Source organism: Mytilus edulis, chromosome 5 (assembly GCF_963676685.1).
Source record: "Mytilus edulis chromosome 5, xbMytEdul2.2, whole genome shotgun sequence".
NCBI lineage: Eukaryota > Metazoa > Mollusca > Bivalvia > Mytilida > Mytilidae > Mytilus > Mytilus edulis.
This window is the reverse complement of record NC_092348.1, coordinates 34292095-34304776: the sequence shown is the minus strand read 5'-3', so window position 1 is coordinate 34304776 and position 12682 is coordinate 34292095. Positions and strand designations below refer to the sequence as shown.

The 12682-nt window shown below is 32.2% G+C and overlaps 1 long non-coding RNA gene across 1 annotated transcript; it reads right to left on the bottom strand.

Annotated features, from left to right (window-relative positions):
• Positions 1-8414: 8414 nt before the first annotated feature.
• Positions 8415-11008, bottom strand: LOC139522377 (uncharacterized). Its single transcript, XR_011664402.1, has 2 exons — positions 10773-11008; positions 8415-9514 (listed from the first exon to the last, which is right to left on the bottom strand). It is a non-coding gene; the product is annotated as an uncharacterized lncRNA (long non-coding RNA).
• Positions 11009-12682: the final 1674 nt, after the last annotated feature.

The window sequence follows — 12682 nt, the reverse complement described above, 5'->3', positions numbered from 1 at the left end:
TTATCTTGTTCTAGATTCTGTTCAAGTTTTGTAATATTTCATAAATGTTTAACTAAGCAATTTCCATAACGATACGATATTCCTGGGCCTGTATTTCCTATCATGATTTCCCTAATATAGGGTAGCTACTCACAAGGAAGCTATTGAACCAAAAGTACCAAATAGTGACGTTGAAATCATCCCTTCGTAAATTGTCTGGACGCCATCACAAGTTTGTTGACCTTTATGGAATATCCGTTTTTATACAGATGATCGCGGATATATTTCTAATGTCGTAACTACTTCTCCTTTTCACGAATTTGACCTACCAAATTAGACTTTTATCCAGATTTGTACTAGCTAGCAAAACGACAGGTGGTACATGTGGAACAGAACCTGCTTTCCGGAGCACCTGAAATCATCCCCAGTTTTTGGTGGGGTTCGTCTCAACAGTTTTCTTAGTTGTGTTTTGTGTACTATAATTGTTTTTTTGGTTTTGTTTTGACTTTTTCTATTTAGTCCACCGCGTTGTCAGTTTATTTCCGATTAATGATTTTAAATGTCCCTCTGGATACTTTCACCCCTCTTTTCTACTGATGTATAAATAATGTAATTCCAAAAATTGAGAATGGAAATGGGGAATGTGTCAAAGAGACAACAACCCGACCATATAGCAGACAACAGCAGAAGCTCACCAACAGGTCTTCAATGCAGCGAGAAATTCCCACACCCGGAGGCGTCCTTCAGCTGGTCCCTAAACAAATATATATACTAGTTCAGTGATAATGAACGCCATACTAAACTCCAAATTGTACACAAGAAACTAAAAGTTAAGATAATACAAGACTAACAAAGGCCAGAGGCTCCAGACTTGGGACAGGCGCAAAAATACGGCTGTGTTAAACATGTTTGTGAGTTCTCAACCCTCCCCCTATACCTCTTGCCAATGCAGAAAAGTAAATGCATAACAATACGCACATTAAAATTCAGTTCAAGAGAAGTCCGAGTCTGATGTCAGAAGATGTAACCAAAGAAAATAAACAAAATGACAATAATACATAAATAACGTCAGACTACTAGCAGTTAATAGTTATCAAAGGTACCAGGATTATAATTTAGTACGCCAGACGCGCGTTTCGCTGACATGCCAGCTCCAGACTTCAATTAAACTGATTGAAAAATTATGTCTTCATCATATGAATATCAGGCACAATCCTCCCCGTGAGGGGTTTAGTATCATATCATCATAACATATATGAGAAGAACATAACCTGTGTCATGCAAACAACTGGTTTTTAAATAAATGTGTTTAGTTCCGATGCAAAGACCCTATAAGTGTATCAATATTAACGCCAAAATATGCAATTTTTAATGACCTGACAACAGTATCGTAACTATATCCCTTCTTAATAAGTCTATTTAAAGATTTTGTTAGCTTCTGGGGTGAATACTGACATTTTTGTGCTTTATAAAGAATATTTCCATAACATATTGGATGTGAAATACCTGAACGTATAAGAAGTCTGCATGTTGAGCTATATTTACGAATGATGTCCTTATACCGATGATAAAATGTAGTAAATGTTTTGACCAGTTTGTGATATCGAAAACCCTGGTGTAATAATTTTTCAGTAATACATAAATTTCTCTCATGAAAATCTAAAACAATATTACAAACACGAGCGAATCGTACAAGTTGAGATATATAAACACCGTAAGATGGTCACAAGGGAACGTCACCATCTGAAAATGGATAATTAACGATAGGAAATGAGAAATCATCTCTTTTATCATAAATTTTATTATGTTCTAAATTCACGCTGTTCAAACGAACATAAAGTATTTATGTGCTAAATCTCTCTAGATTTTTGTAAAACATACATATCTGAGCACATTCAGATATGTACCTTTATACGATAAAGGCATCATAGAAAACTAAATACATATTTAGGTACTGTTAGGCGCAATGACCATCTCAATTTTAATAAATATAGATCCAGAGATCACAATATTTCTAATATCAAACACCATTAACAGTTCATGTTTTGAATACGGCAACCATGCATCTATGAAAACAAATCCCGGTTTATAAACATCACACAATCAACAATACCGGTAAAAGACAGCTATCAAACATCTACAAAATATATACAAAACACATTAATTCTTTACATACAACTTCAATACATTAAAAAACAGATTTCTTAATGAAAATTAAACTTCAATACAAAGGAAACGTACGATAATGGTCACTGCCCAAACCTCGATAATTAAATCTCGTGCAAACTTTCATTATATACTGACCGCCAAAACCGGTTTACTACTATTGTGAAAACACAATAGAGTAAATTACATACTTCAAAAATCATACGCGAACCGCACATAAATATATGTATTTAGCGTTCCGTTAATGATATAGATATCAAGATCGAGGAACTGTATGGAAACATTTTGCACTGGATACTTTCATTTGATTATATCTTTTAAGGAAAGTTTCACCAAGTTATAATTTATGCCTTAAACAAGCTTAGATTGTCTCGCCTTCTAAACTGATCATGATTTACAAGTATCACATAAACTAAACATTATCAATAATCCACGACAAAGAGGTGTTAGAAAAGAACCAAACTTCTGAAACTGAACATTGACAAGACAGAAATGTACACCTTACAATCAATTCAAATATTAGTATCTTTAGTGTTCATTATATTGCCGAGTGACAATAATTCATCCCACAAAGACTTTTCATAAACTCAAATTATAGAGTAACCATAAGCTATAAAATATTACTATGATGTAAATACTGGTCTAATATGGTACCTAAACTAACTGGTATTCTTTACACAGAAATATGCAAATAACCAGTGTTATAATACATTAAATTCATTTGCCTGTTTAAATAAAATAAACCCTTTTTTTATCAATGAAATTTAAAAGCGGATGGGTTTTTTTTCAAACTATATTACAGTTTTTCTATTTATAGATATTTTGATTCATAGAACCTTAATCCTCAATTAGATAATGTCTTTGATCAAAAGGGTAAACATCTTACTTTCCAAACCTAGTTTTATTTTTGATTTATACAGATTTGAAACGTTTTATTTCCCCTGATAAGATAAGTTTTAAAATTCATAAAATGTTCTTAATCAGGATATAAAAATGGTTATACTATAAGAGGTAACAAATCTGACCACTAATACACATCGAGGGATAAAAACTTTGTTTGATAACAAATAAAACCAGGATTCTATATTTTGAATATTTTGCGAATATTTTCTTTATGATAATAAGTATTTGGAAAGTCTGAATACTGCGTATATAAAAATAAAATTTGTGCACTCGAATATATTTTTACGAATATCGTCCGACAGAACGTTCATAAATATCGATTGACGGTTTTTAAAAGGTGAGTAATCGAGCATATAAGCTAAATCATAAAAGGAAAAAGGGTAGGTGTACTACACGTATATTGTCAGAAAATATTACAACTTTTCTGGTTATATAATTGATGTTTTTGTGAAATATTCGTATCATAGATCATCTTTAACCAAAACGAAATAGCTTGTCTGAAATACAGTATCATTGCCTTTTACCAATATCATTGCATATATTTTCTATTATTTGTAAATGTCTGTTATAGTTGATAGACATCGATATGTAACAAACAGCCGAAGATATAAAGCACGTAAAAATATTCATCGTCCTTTAGATACGAGGTTGGGCTAGGCATGGAGGCTGGTATATCCGGTTTTAATAAGTTCCACTGCGGACTGTCACATGTACCTTGTGAACCATTTCGTACTTTTCTTTTAAATCTAAGGTACGACTCGGAATTAGAATACTTTATCCGGATAGGGTGACTTTTCCTTTATTACATACTTTTGAATTATCTCTAACTTGTCCTCTAGATCAACTCAAAGCGGCAGGGTTAGATTATTAATTCGATTTGTTGAGGATTTTTGTGATGATATAACACCCATATGTGTTCTTGGAATAACATTTCGGACAAAATTAATTTCTGGTAAAGATAAAACTGATTTCGCCCAAGAAATTACTAATGACTAAAACAATGTCCACTTTCTTGTCACTTATTTTTATAACTCAACGTCCTGTAGCTATGACGTAATCACATTATTTGTACTGATGTTACATGTAATATACCTCACGCAAAATACTTAGTCGCATCTCTCCATATCTTATAAGTCATAAATGTTGTCTGAAGTATTGTAACCGTAAGTCTGAAGTATTGTAACATATGTAACCCCAATAACAGGTTATCATGTTTGCATGAATGATGCGATCATAAAATTTTGTTCTTTTTTTCCCCATTTTTGTAGAGATAGTTGATGTATTCTTGTGGAGTTGAAAACTAACGGAATATATCAACAAAGCTAGACATCGCTATTTTTTTTTTTTTTTTATCGTTTTAGTAAGTATACAATTTTTACATAAACCGCCATAGTTTTAAGATTTGTTAATTAAACTGTTCCAAAAAATGATTTGATCGCATCAGTAATACATCAATAATTACGTTTTAAAAGTTGGAGTAGATGTCAATTTAGTTGACCTTTCATGCACTTATTCGTCCTGAAAAATTGGCCAAAACACTTTCGAAGACATTTTTGTTGAAAAGATTTGTTTACATGTAGTTTGAAACAGATGATTCAGAAAGGGTTTACGATTACTCAATTGGACAATAAGGGTGAGGTCATTGGATATACAAAACAGGATCTATGCAATTCCGTGAAACATGTTTTTTAAATGAAAATTTTTATTGAAATATCAAAATAATTTTTAACTATTATAATAAATTTGTTTCAGATCTATAGATGTAAATAGAGCTTATTTACATAGTTGTCGAAATTACTTATTACTGTAGTACCTAGCTATATACAGTTCAGCTGAGATGTTAAAAGACATAAGGCATAAGACATTAATGCTTGGTATTAATATGGTGTGTATAACTGGTTTTCTACTGACATTGATGAATACCCAAGCAAACCAGAGCTGCAGTGGATTTATTAAAGACAAAACACTATTGACATTGACAAAACGAACCATCAACAAATCCAATGACATACAACTGGCTTATACACGTAAAATCATTATGCAAATGTCATACCCGAAAGCAATATCACAACCGTACAAGATAAACAATGAAGGCATTTGTCGACGTGTTCCAAAGATAACATGTATTGTGATGGTTCATACATCTCTCAACCATTTTGAAAGAAGGCGCAATATGCGGGAAATGTTTAACTCAACTTATTACAGTCCAAATATTATCCGTGTCGTTTTCTTAATGGGACTGACAAATAATTCAACACTGCAGACTATGATTGAATACGAAAGCTTAGTAAATCAAGATATTGTTCAGGGATATTTTATGGACACTTACCATAATTTGACAAATAAAGGAGTCATGGGTCTGAAATGGATTACAGATCATTGCAGAAACGCCGAATTTGTAGCAAAAATAGACGATGACGTATTTATGAATTTTCATAGAATATTTGGAAGATTAAAATTTATAAAAGATAGGCGAAAGTACTTGGTTTGTAATAGAATTAACGCAAATTCAAATTTCATACAACGTGGAATAAACGATAAATGGTACGTACACAGAGATGATTTCAAAGGATTTAAATTTTATCCATTCACTTCATGTAGTGGGTTGGCCGTGTTCATTTCAATCGACTTAGTTCCCTTGTTATACAAAGCGGCATTAATATCGCCATTTTTCTGGGTGGATGACTTCTATCTTTTTGGTATATTACCTGCAAAGATTCACGGAGTTATTCACTATGGAATTAATGAACATGTTTCCCTCAATCATCGAAGAACATTTAACTGTTTCTCAAAGTATAAAGATAAATGTGAGTTATTTGCGGGTGTTACAGATCCAGATAATAATCGTAAAATTAAAATTTGGGATGAGATCGGAAAGTAGTTATAAAAAAAACGTTAAATGTTAACCTGGCTTTTATTTAAGACGGATGGTCTGTATATGCCAATAGGGATATTGGTACGCATGCTGCTATGTTGTTGTTGTACTATACACATGGAAAAAAGTATTGCAACACCAAATTGAAATTGAAATTAAAAAAACACTTTTCATTTTTTTGGGATATAATTTGGTAAAATAGAACTAGTTAAACATTATTTAAGTATCACCTGAGTTTAATCAATAAATATCGACTCGATAATTTTTTATCTGCACATGCAGCTACTGTACCCGTAAACAGGAAAACAGTTGTTTTTATCTTCTTTGTTTTCAACCCTTTAAGTAACAAAATTTTTAAAGTTATGTGATTGACACCTTATAATGGGTCCTTGACAACTCTTAACTGCAGCCAGATGGCAGATTATCAGCATAAGGGAAGCAGGGATGTCGATGTAAAAACTGCACGTATTGTTGGTCATCACCATTTCACTATAAGTCGTTTTGAGAATAAATCAGGCAATAAACGCTGCTAAAGACATTCCGAGATAATGAAGACCCCCTATACCATTTGCTAAGGAAAATCAAGCATAATGAAGGTTGGTCAGAAGGAAACCCATTGCATACAAGACAATCCTAAAAAGAGAGTGGTGGCCATACAGGAGCTTTTTAACAAGAACTGTTCGAGATCGACTCATCGCTACTGGTGATCGTGCGATAAGACCATTTCGGAGACCTTTGCTAACGAACAGACACACAGTTTTCCGTATCCAATGTAGTGCTGAGCTCGCCAAAGTTGGAAATTAGCATCGTGGAGGAAGATTCAATGTTCAAATGGAATTCAGTTCATCTTCCTTGGCACGATCGTAGCCCGGATTTCAACCATATCGAGCATATTTGGGACACTATTGGGCGGAAAGTGAGCGAAAGGACACCCCAGTTCAAACACATCATGAAATAAACAATGCCCTTCATCAGAAATGGTTGCTGCTACCTTAGCAACAAATTAGTCGATTTATGGCAGGAATCAGAAGACGTTTAGATGCGGTTATCCGTTTGAATGGAGACTGCGCACAAAGTACTAATTCTTTGGCGTATAACGATCAACCATGATATGAACAGTCATCTAAGGATTAATTTTGAAATGTCTGACATTGTAAAGTTCGACTACAGTAAAAGTTGTAAAATGCTTTTTTTTGTACAAAAAACACTCCATTTTGGTATTAAAATTGTGGTTATATAAATTATTTGTTTTCAAACATTTTTTGTTCGTTTCAATGCCAATGTTATCATAAACTATGTTTCAATAATATTATACACATATTTTATTATATTTCATCCAAAAAAAGAGGCTGATTTTTCAAATTTTAAAAAATCAAGGTGTTGCAATACTTTTTTCCATGTGTATATATCTAATGGACTTGTCGGCATTTGGTTTCCCTGATTATATTGTTCATGTTTTGCATACTGTGAAGAAGTAATGTATTATTGTATTGTTGAAGTTAATAAATGATTTAAGAACTGTATGATTAATAACAACATGTCAGGAAATGAAAATTCCTTTCTGTATGATTGAGAAAAAACGTTAGCGAGTACTAATCACAAAGAAAGGCATTATCGTTTTTTTACTAAGTTAAAATAAGGTAACGAGTGTGATATATTATCGTTTTACAGTCCAAACAAAGATTGTACACGTATTATTACAATTACAAAATGCACGCAATGACAAAACTAATTTCTTTACACAACAAGGCCTATTTTCTGCAATTAAAACTGCAAAAAAACCGTAGCGTTTATTCCTCAGATATATAAAAAAATCATTAAATGCCCGAGAGGTTCAAAATATATATATGTACAATATTTGAAACAGTAAAAAGCCAACCCTTTAACAGAAATGTGAACAAAAATGACCCTTGATACTCAGTTCAAACTAACATTAAAATCATATATATTACCAATAATTCCAAACAACAGGGGTTTCAATACAGAATAATTCTTCTAATTTTAGGCACGAACGGTCTTCTCTTCAGATTGAAGGGACTGATACAAACAAGTGTAGTTTTGTGTGAGGAGGAGCCGGAACAATTGAACATACATGTTGGACTTCTACGCATATATCAAAATTATGGGAATATCTAATCTCTTGAATGCAATGTATATGAAAATATAGATATATACATTGTTTTAGATTGAAAATAACAGATAAGAACAATGCGAGTCTCAAAGATGCACATACTAAAAATGCATCAACATCGTTAAGAACCCTCTTAGTGTTAGTCTCGACAGTTTGTTATACATTTATAGTTGAACAAGATGTTGTCTTACCGCATGTGGAGAAGTGAACATGCCTATTTAAACACAAGTTTTATCAACCAGAAAAGGGAAAGACAAAAGCACAAAGGCAACTCTCATCCTATATGAGTATAGGTAATAGACATTATAATAAATTTCTTAATTGATTCGTATTAATGGAATAATCACAACCAACACAAGATAGAATTTAATACATTTTAATGTATTGTTTTTATCAAAGAGTTCCAGATTTTGACCGTTGCACCATTATCCTCAGGATCTGGCATACCCACTACCAAACCACATTCTTTTCTGTGCTTTCCAAAACAGTCTGCTGTGTACTGGTAATTATATGAAACGTTCTGATTGATGCCGTGGTGAACTACAGCTGGAATCTTTGAGGGAAGTATTCCGAACAGATAAATATCCTCTATCCAAAAAAATGGCGACATTGATGCAGTGGTGTATAAAATCGGAATAAGATCTCGAGATATGAATACTGCCGGACCTAAACAAGAAGTATAAGGATAACGTAACATCCTTTTAAACACATCGTTGTGTACATTCCATTTCTCATTAGTATCACGTTGTATTGGATATAAGTTTGGATTCACCTTATCGCACATTAAAAATCTCCTTTTGAATTTAATGAATGACAAATGTTGAAAAATTTTAAAGAAGTTAACAATCACATCGTCGTCTATTTTGGCAGCAAATTCAGCATTTGGACAATTTTCGGAAATCCATTTGAATCCCAACACTCCTTTATAAGTCAAATTACGATAGGAATCTATAAATTGACCCTGTATAATGTCTTGGAAAACTAGATTTTCCCGTTCAATGGTGTGTTGTAGTGAAGAATTATAGACTTCCCCTAGAAGAAAGATCGCTCTTATAGTTTCTTGCTTGTAAAATGTCGAGTTCAAAAAAGTTTTCCTCAATGCCTCCCTCCTTTCAAAATGATCGGGAGACGAGTACACCATTACAATACACGAAAGTTTGGAAATGTTTTTACAAATGTCCTTATTATTTATTTTATACGATTGTGTTAAAACTGTCGGATATTTTGATTGTATGGTAATATTCCGTTTATATTGCAGCTTTTGTATCTTAACCGTTCTTTGTATCGTTAAGTTTGTGCAATTATCAGTGCAAGAGTTCGTATGTAAAGAGGTTTTAACCATACATACAATTATAACACAAAATGTAAAGATACTGGTTGCCATTACTCTGAACTGTCGACCGTTCTTCATCTTGGTTGTAATTTTGAATAATTCCTGTTGTTATATTACATTAGAGTCTCTGAAAATGATTATACAAAATATTGTTATCATGATTACAAGAGGTATGAGAAAGGTTGTTATCCTTTTCTTTAAAAAGCCTACAGGATAACCTCTGGTATTCATTTGGAAATATAAAACTTAACCGATGAATTAATTGTTTGGATGTTTGCGTTGAACGTCCGATGTCAATATTCAAAACCAACCCCTATAACGGAACAATAAAAATCGTTAAAACAAATTTAAGATTGGGAGTCACCGTGTTTTAATTTAATTTGTTTATCAATATAGCAATACGTGGTATGGTTTGATTGCCTATGGGACAACAATCTACTAGAGACCAAATACGCAAATGTTTGTAATAAATGTCATCATTCGGCATTCAACAGTAAGAATACCCAGACCGTATAGTATTAAAAAATACCAGAGTCAATTAGAAGTCCTTAAAAACTGTCGAAATCAAATGTTATCAACGAGCGGAAGGATTGCAAAACAACTGTCGTATTCCTGACTTGGCAGAGACATTTTCTGAAGACAATGGTGGGTAAAACCTGGTTGTATAGAAAGATAAACCTCACACGTACATGACAGTTGTTGGGCTAGACAATATATGGAATAATTAAAACGAAAAAAATATAAAATAATAGCCTGATTTGTGCTATAAAAAAAAGAGAAAAACAAACACTGCAACCAGTGTCAACCAATGAATCACAACTCCTACCTGGGAACAGGCGCATAAACCAGGTGGCGGAGTATTAACACATAACACGATTATGTGCACGCAACCCTTATCCTAAATATACCTCGGACAGCATTGCAGTTCAGAACAACATACTGTAAAAACAAACTGTGAACAACCAATTGGAAACGATTTTTTTATAGAGACAAAATATTCTATTTTATTAATTTTTAAACACCATCTAGTATGAAGTGTAGTTATTAAATCATTTATATATAATGTAACATATTTTCAAAAGTACTGTATATTAATTATTACAATATATATATATATATATGTGTGTATATGCTCTGAAACGGGTCCTTTGATTGGATTTGATAAATATTCTTATTCTTATATATCTTATTTTAGTTATTTTCCATTTCACCAATCATTATATCACAAAGTAGTGTAACTTTTACTTTTACTGTTTAATGACATAAGATAAAGATGATGTTTACAAGTACAAATTTTGTTTTGACCGCTTAGCTTTTACTCAATTTATAAATAATAAACCTTAATACAGAGAGTTACAAATTTATAAAACCGAAACAAAACTTACGCAATTATTTGGATACTGGTTGACTAATAGCAATCAAAATTTGAAATTTTATAAAATGTCATATCCAATCCATTCCATTCACATGTCTCACTTATGATTCCTACAGAAGTGTATTTGGGAAGTTGTAAACAACAAGTTATAGTATTGAACATTTGTTCAATGTTAAAATTTAAGATTAAACAGTAAAATGTTGAGTCTTTACGTAAAAGTCAAAATTTCGTGTCATACTTGTGAGTTGCCATTCTACGCTTTCAATAGTTTGCATGTCAAAAGATCAACTTTGATAAATTTTTCAATGACAAATGTATTTACACTTTGTCACTGCAAGTATTTCCCAATATGTCATATATTGTAAGGACGGAAAGTTGAATGAAACATTTAAATTATCTGTATCCTGTGTTTGCATATTTATATTCACTGATAAGATTTCAATACATGACCATAACTTTAACTATAACACCAATTTTTCGTGGTTCGTTTTCATTAAAGCACAATTTATTTAACCTCGTCTTGTTTATTTGTTGGATAAGCGTTGACAGGTAACGTAATCAAACAACAAATGAAACAATATATAACAAGTTGTATAATCTAATAATCAAATATCAATAGAAATTGATAGAAATGGTAAGTTTAAAGCAATACAATATATTAGGTAGTTTATGTATATGAATCATTTAGAATATTATGAAATTCCAACAAACTATTAATATAAAGGTAAAACAAATATGTATTAATGTTGGTCTGAACCATGACAAATTTGATCATAGCCATGATGAATGTCTGAGACATTTTACTGAATCGTGTCAATAGCTAAACCAAACCTTAGCAGTTTCGATATTTTGATTATCCTGCAGCTAATTTTTAAAAACAACAGTTTCAAATAAACATGTATTTTGATTTTTGTCTGCTAATTTGAAAAGAACGGAGTCAACCATTCTAGGAAGTGACTTAACCAGACCTTGATCAACTTAGCGAAACTATAACAATGTCACTGTACTAAAAGCTCTTCGATAGGACGACCTTCCAACCCATGATAAGGATATGTTTTCAAAATTACCGTACATCAGCAATCTTTCAAAACCTCTACACAATTACACTGTAGGTTTAAATTTCTGCTGATTTGCCGAGAGTAACTAAATAAGTTTTCCAGAACAGGTATGTTCACGAACAAAGTTTGATTTTTAAAAACATGAAACCGACGCTCGAAAAATAGATTAAAACGATCAATATGAATTTGTCGTGCACGTTATTATCAATAATACATATTACTTTGAGTTATCAAAGTTAAATATACAATTACTGTTATTCCCCGAGGGTATCACCAGTCCACTAGCCAGTACTTCGGTACTGGCATGTAAATACGGATTTTTGTGTTATTAAAATTTGCTGTTACAAAATGTTAGAAATTATTATAAATTAAGGAATGTATATCCCTCATGCAAAGCTCTGATCCCTTTCACGGATTTGGCTATACTTTTGGACCTTTTGGATTATAGCTCTTCATTTTTTATATAAGCTTTGGATTTCAAATATTCCGACCACAAGCATCACTGAAGAGACATGTATTGTCGAAATGCGCATCTGGTGTAGGAAAATTGGTACCGTCAATGTTCTTACAAGGTTTCTATTCTAAAATATTAAAATAAGCCCCTTTTAAACAGTGGAGATGACAATCACACTCAAAGATCGCAAGTTACAAGAATAACTACATTTTATTAGTTCTATGTAAGTACCTTTTTTGAATAAGATATATTGTACATGAACTGTGAATGTGTATATCTGGATTTTTGAAAACAGTCACCATTTTCTAGAGTACCAATTGAATAAAGCACATTATTTTGTGTTAATAAATGTAATATACTCGTTTTGCCTTACTGTACTGATGAATTCAGTGAAGTACGAATATGTCG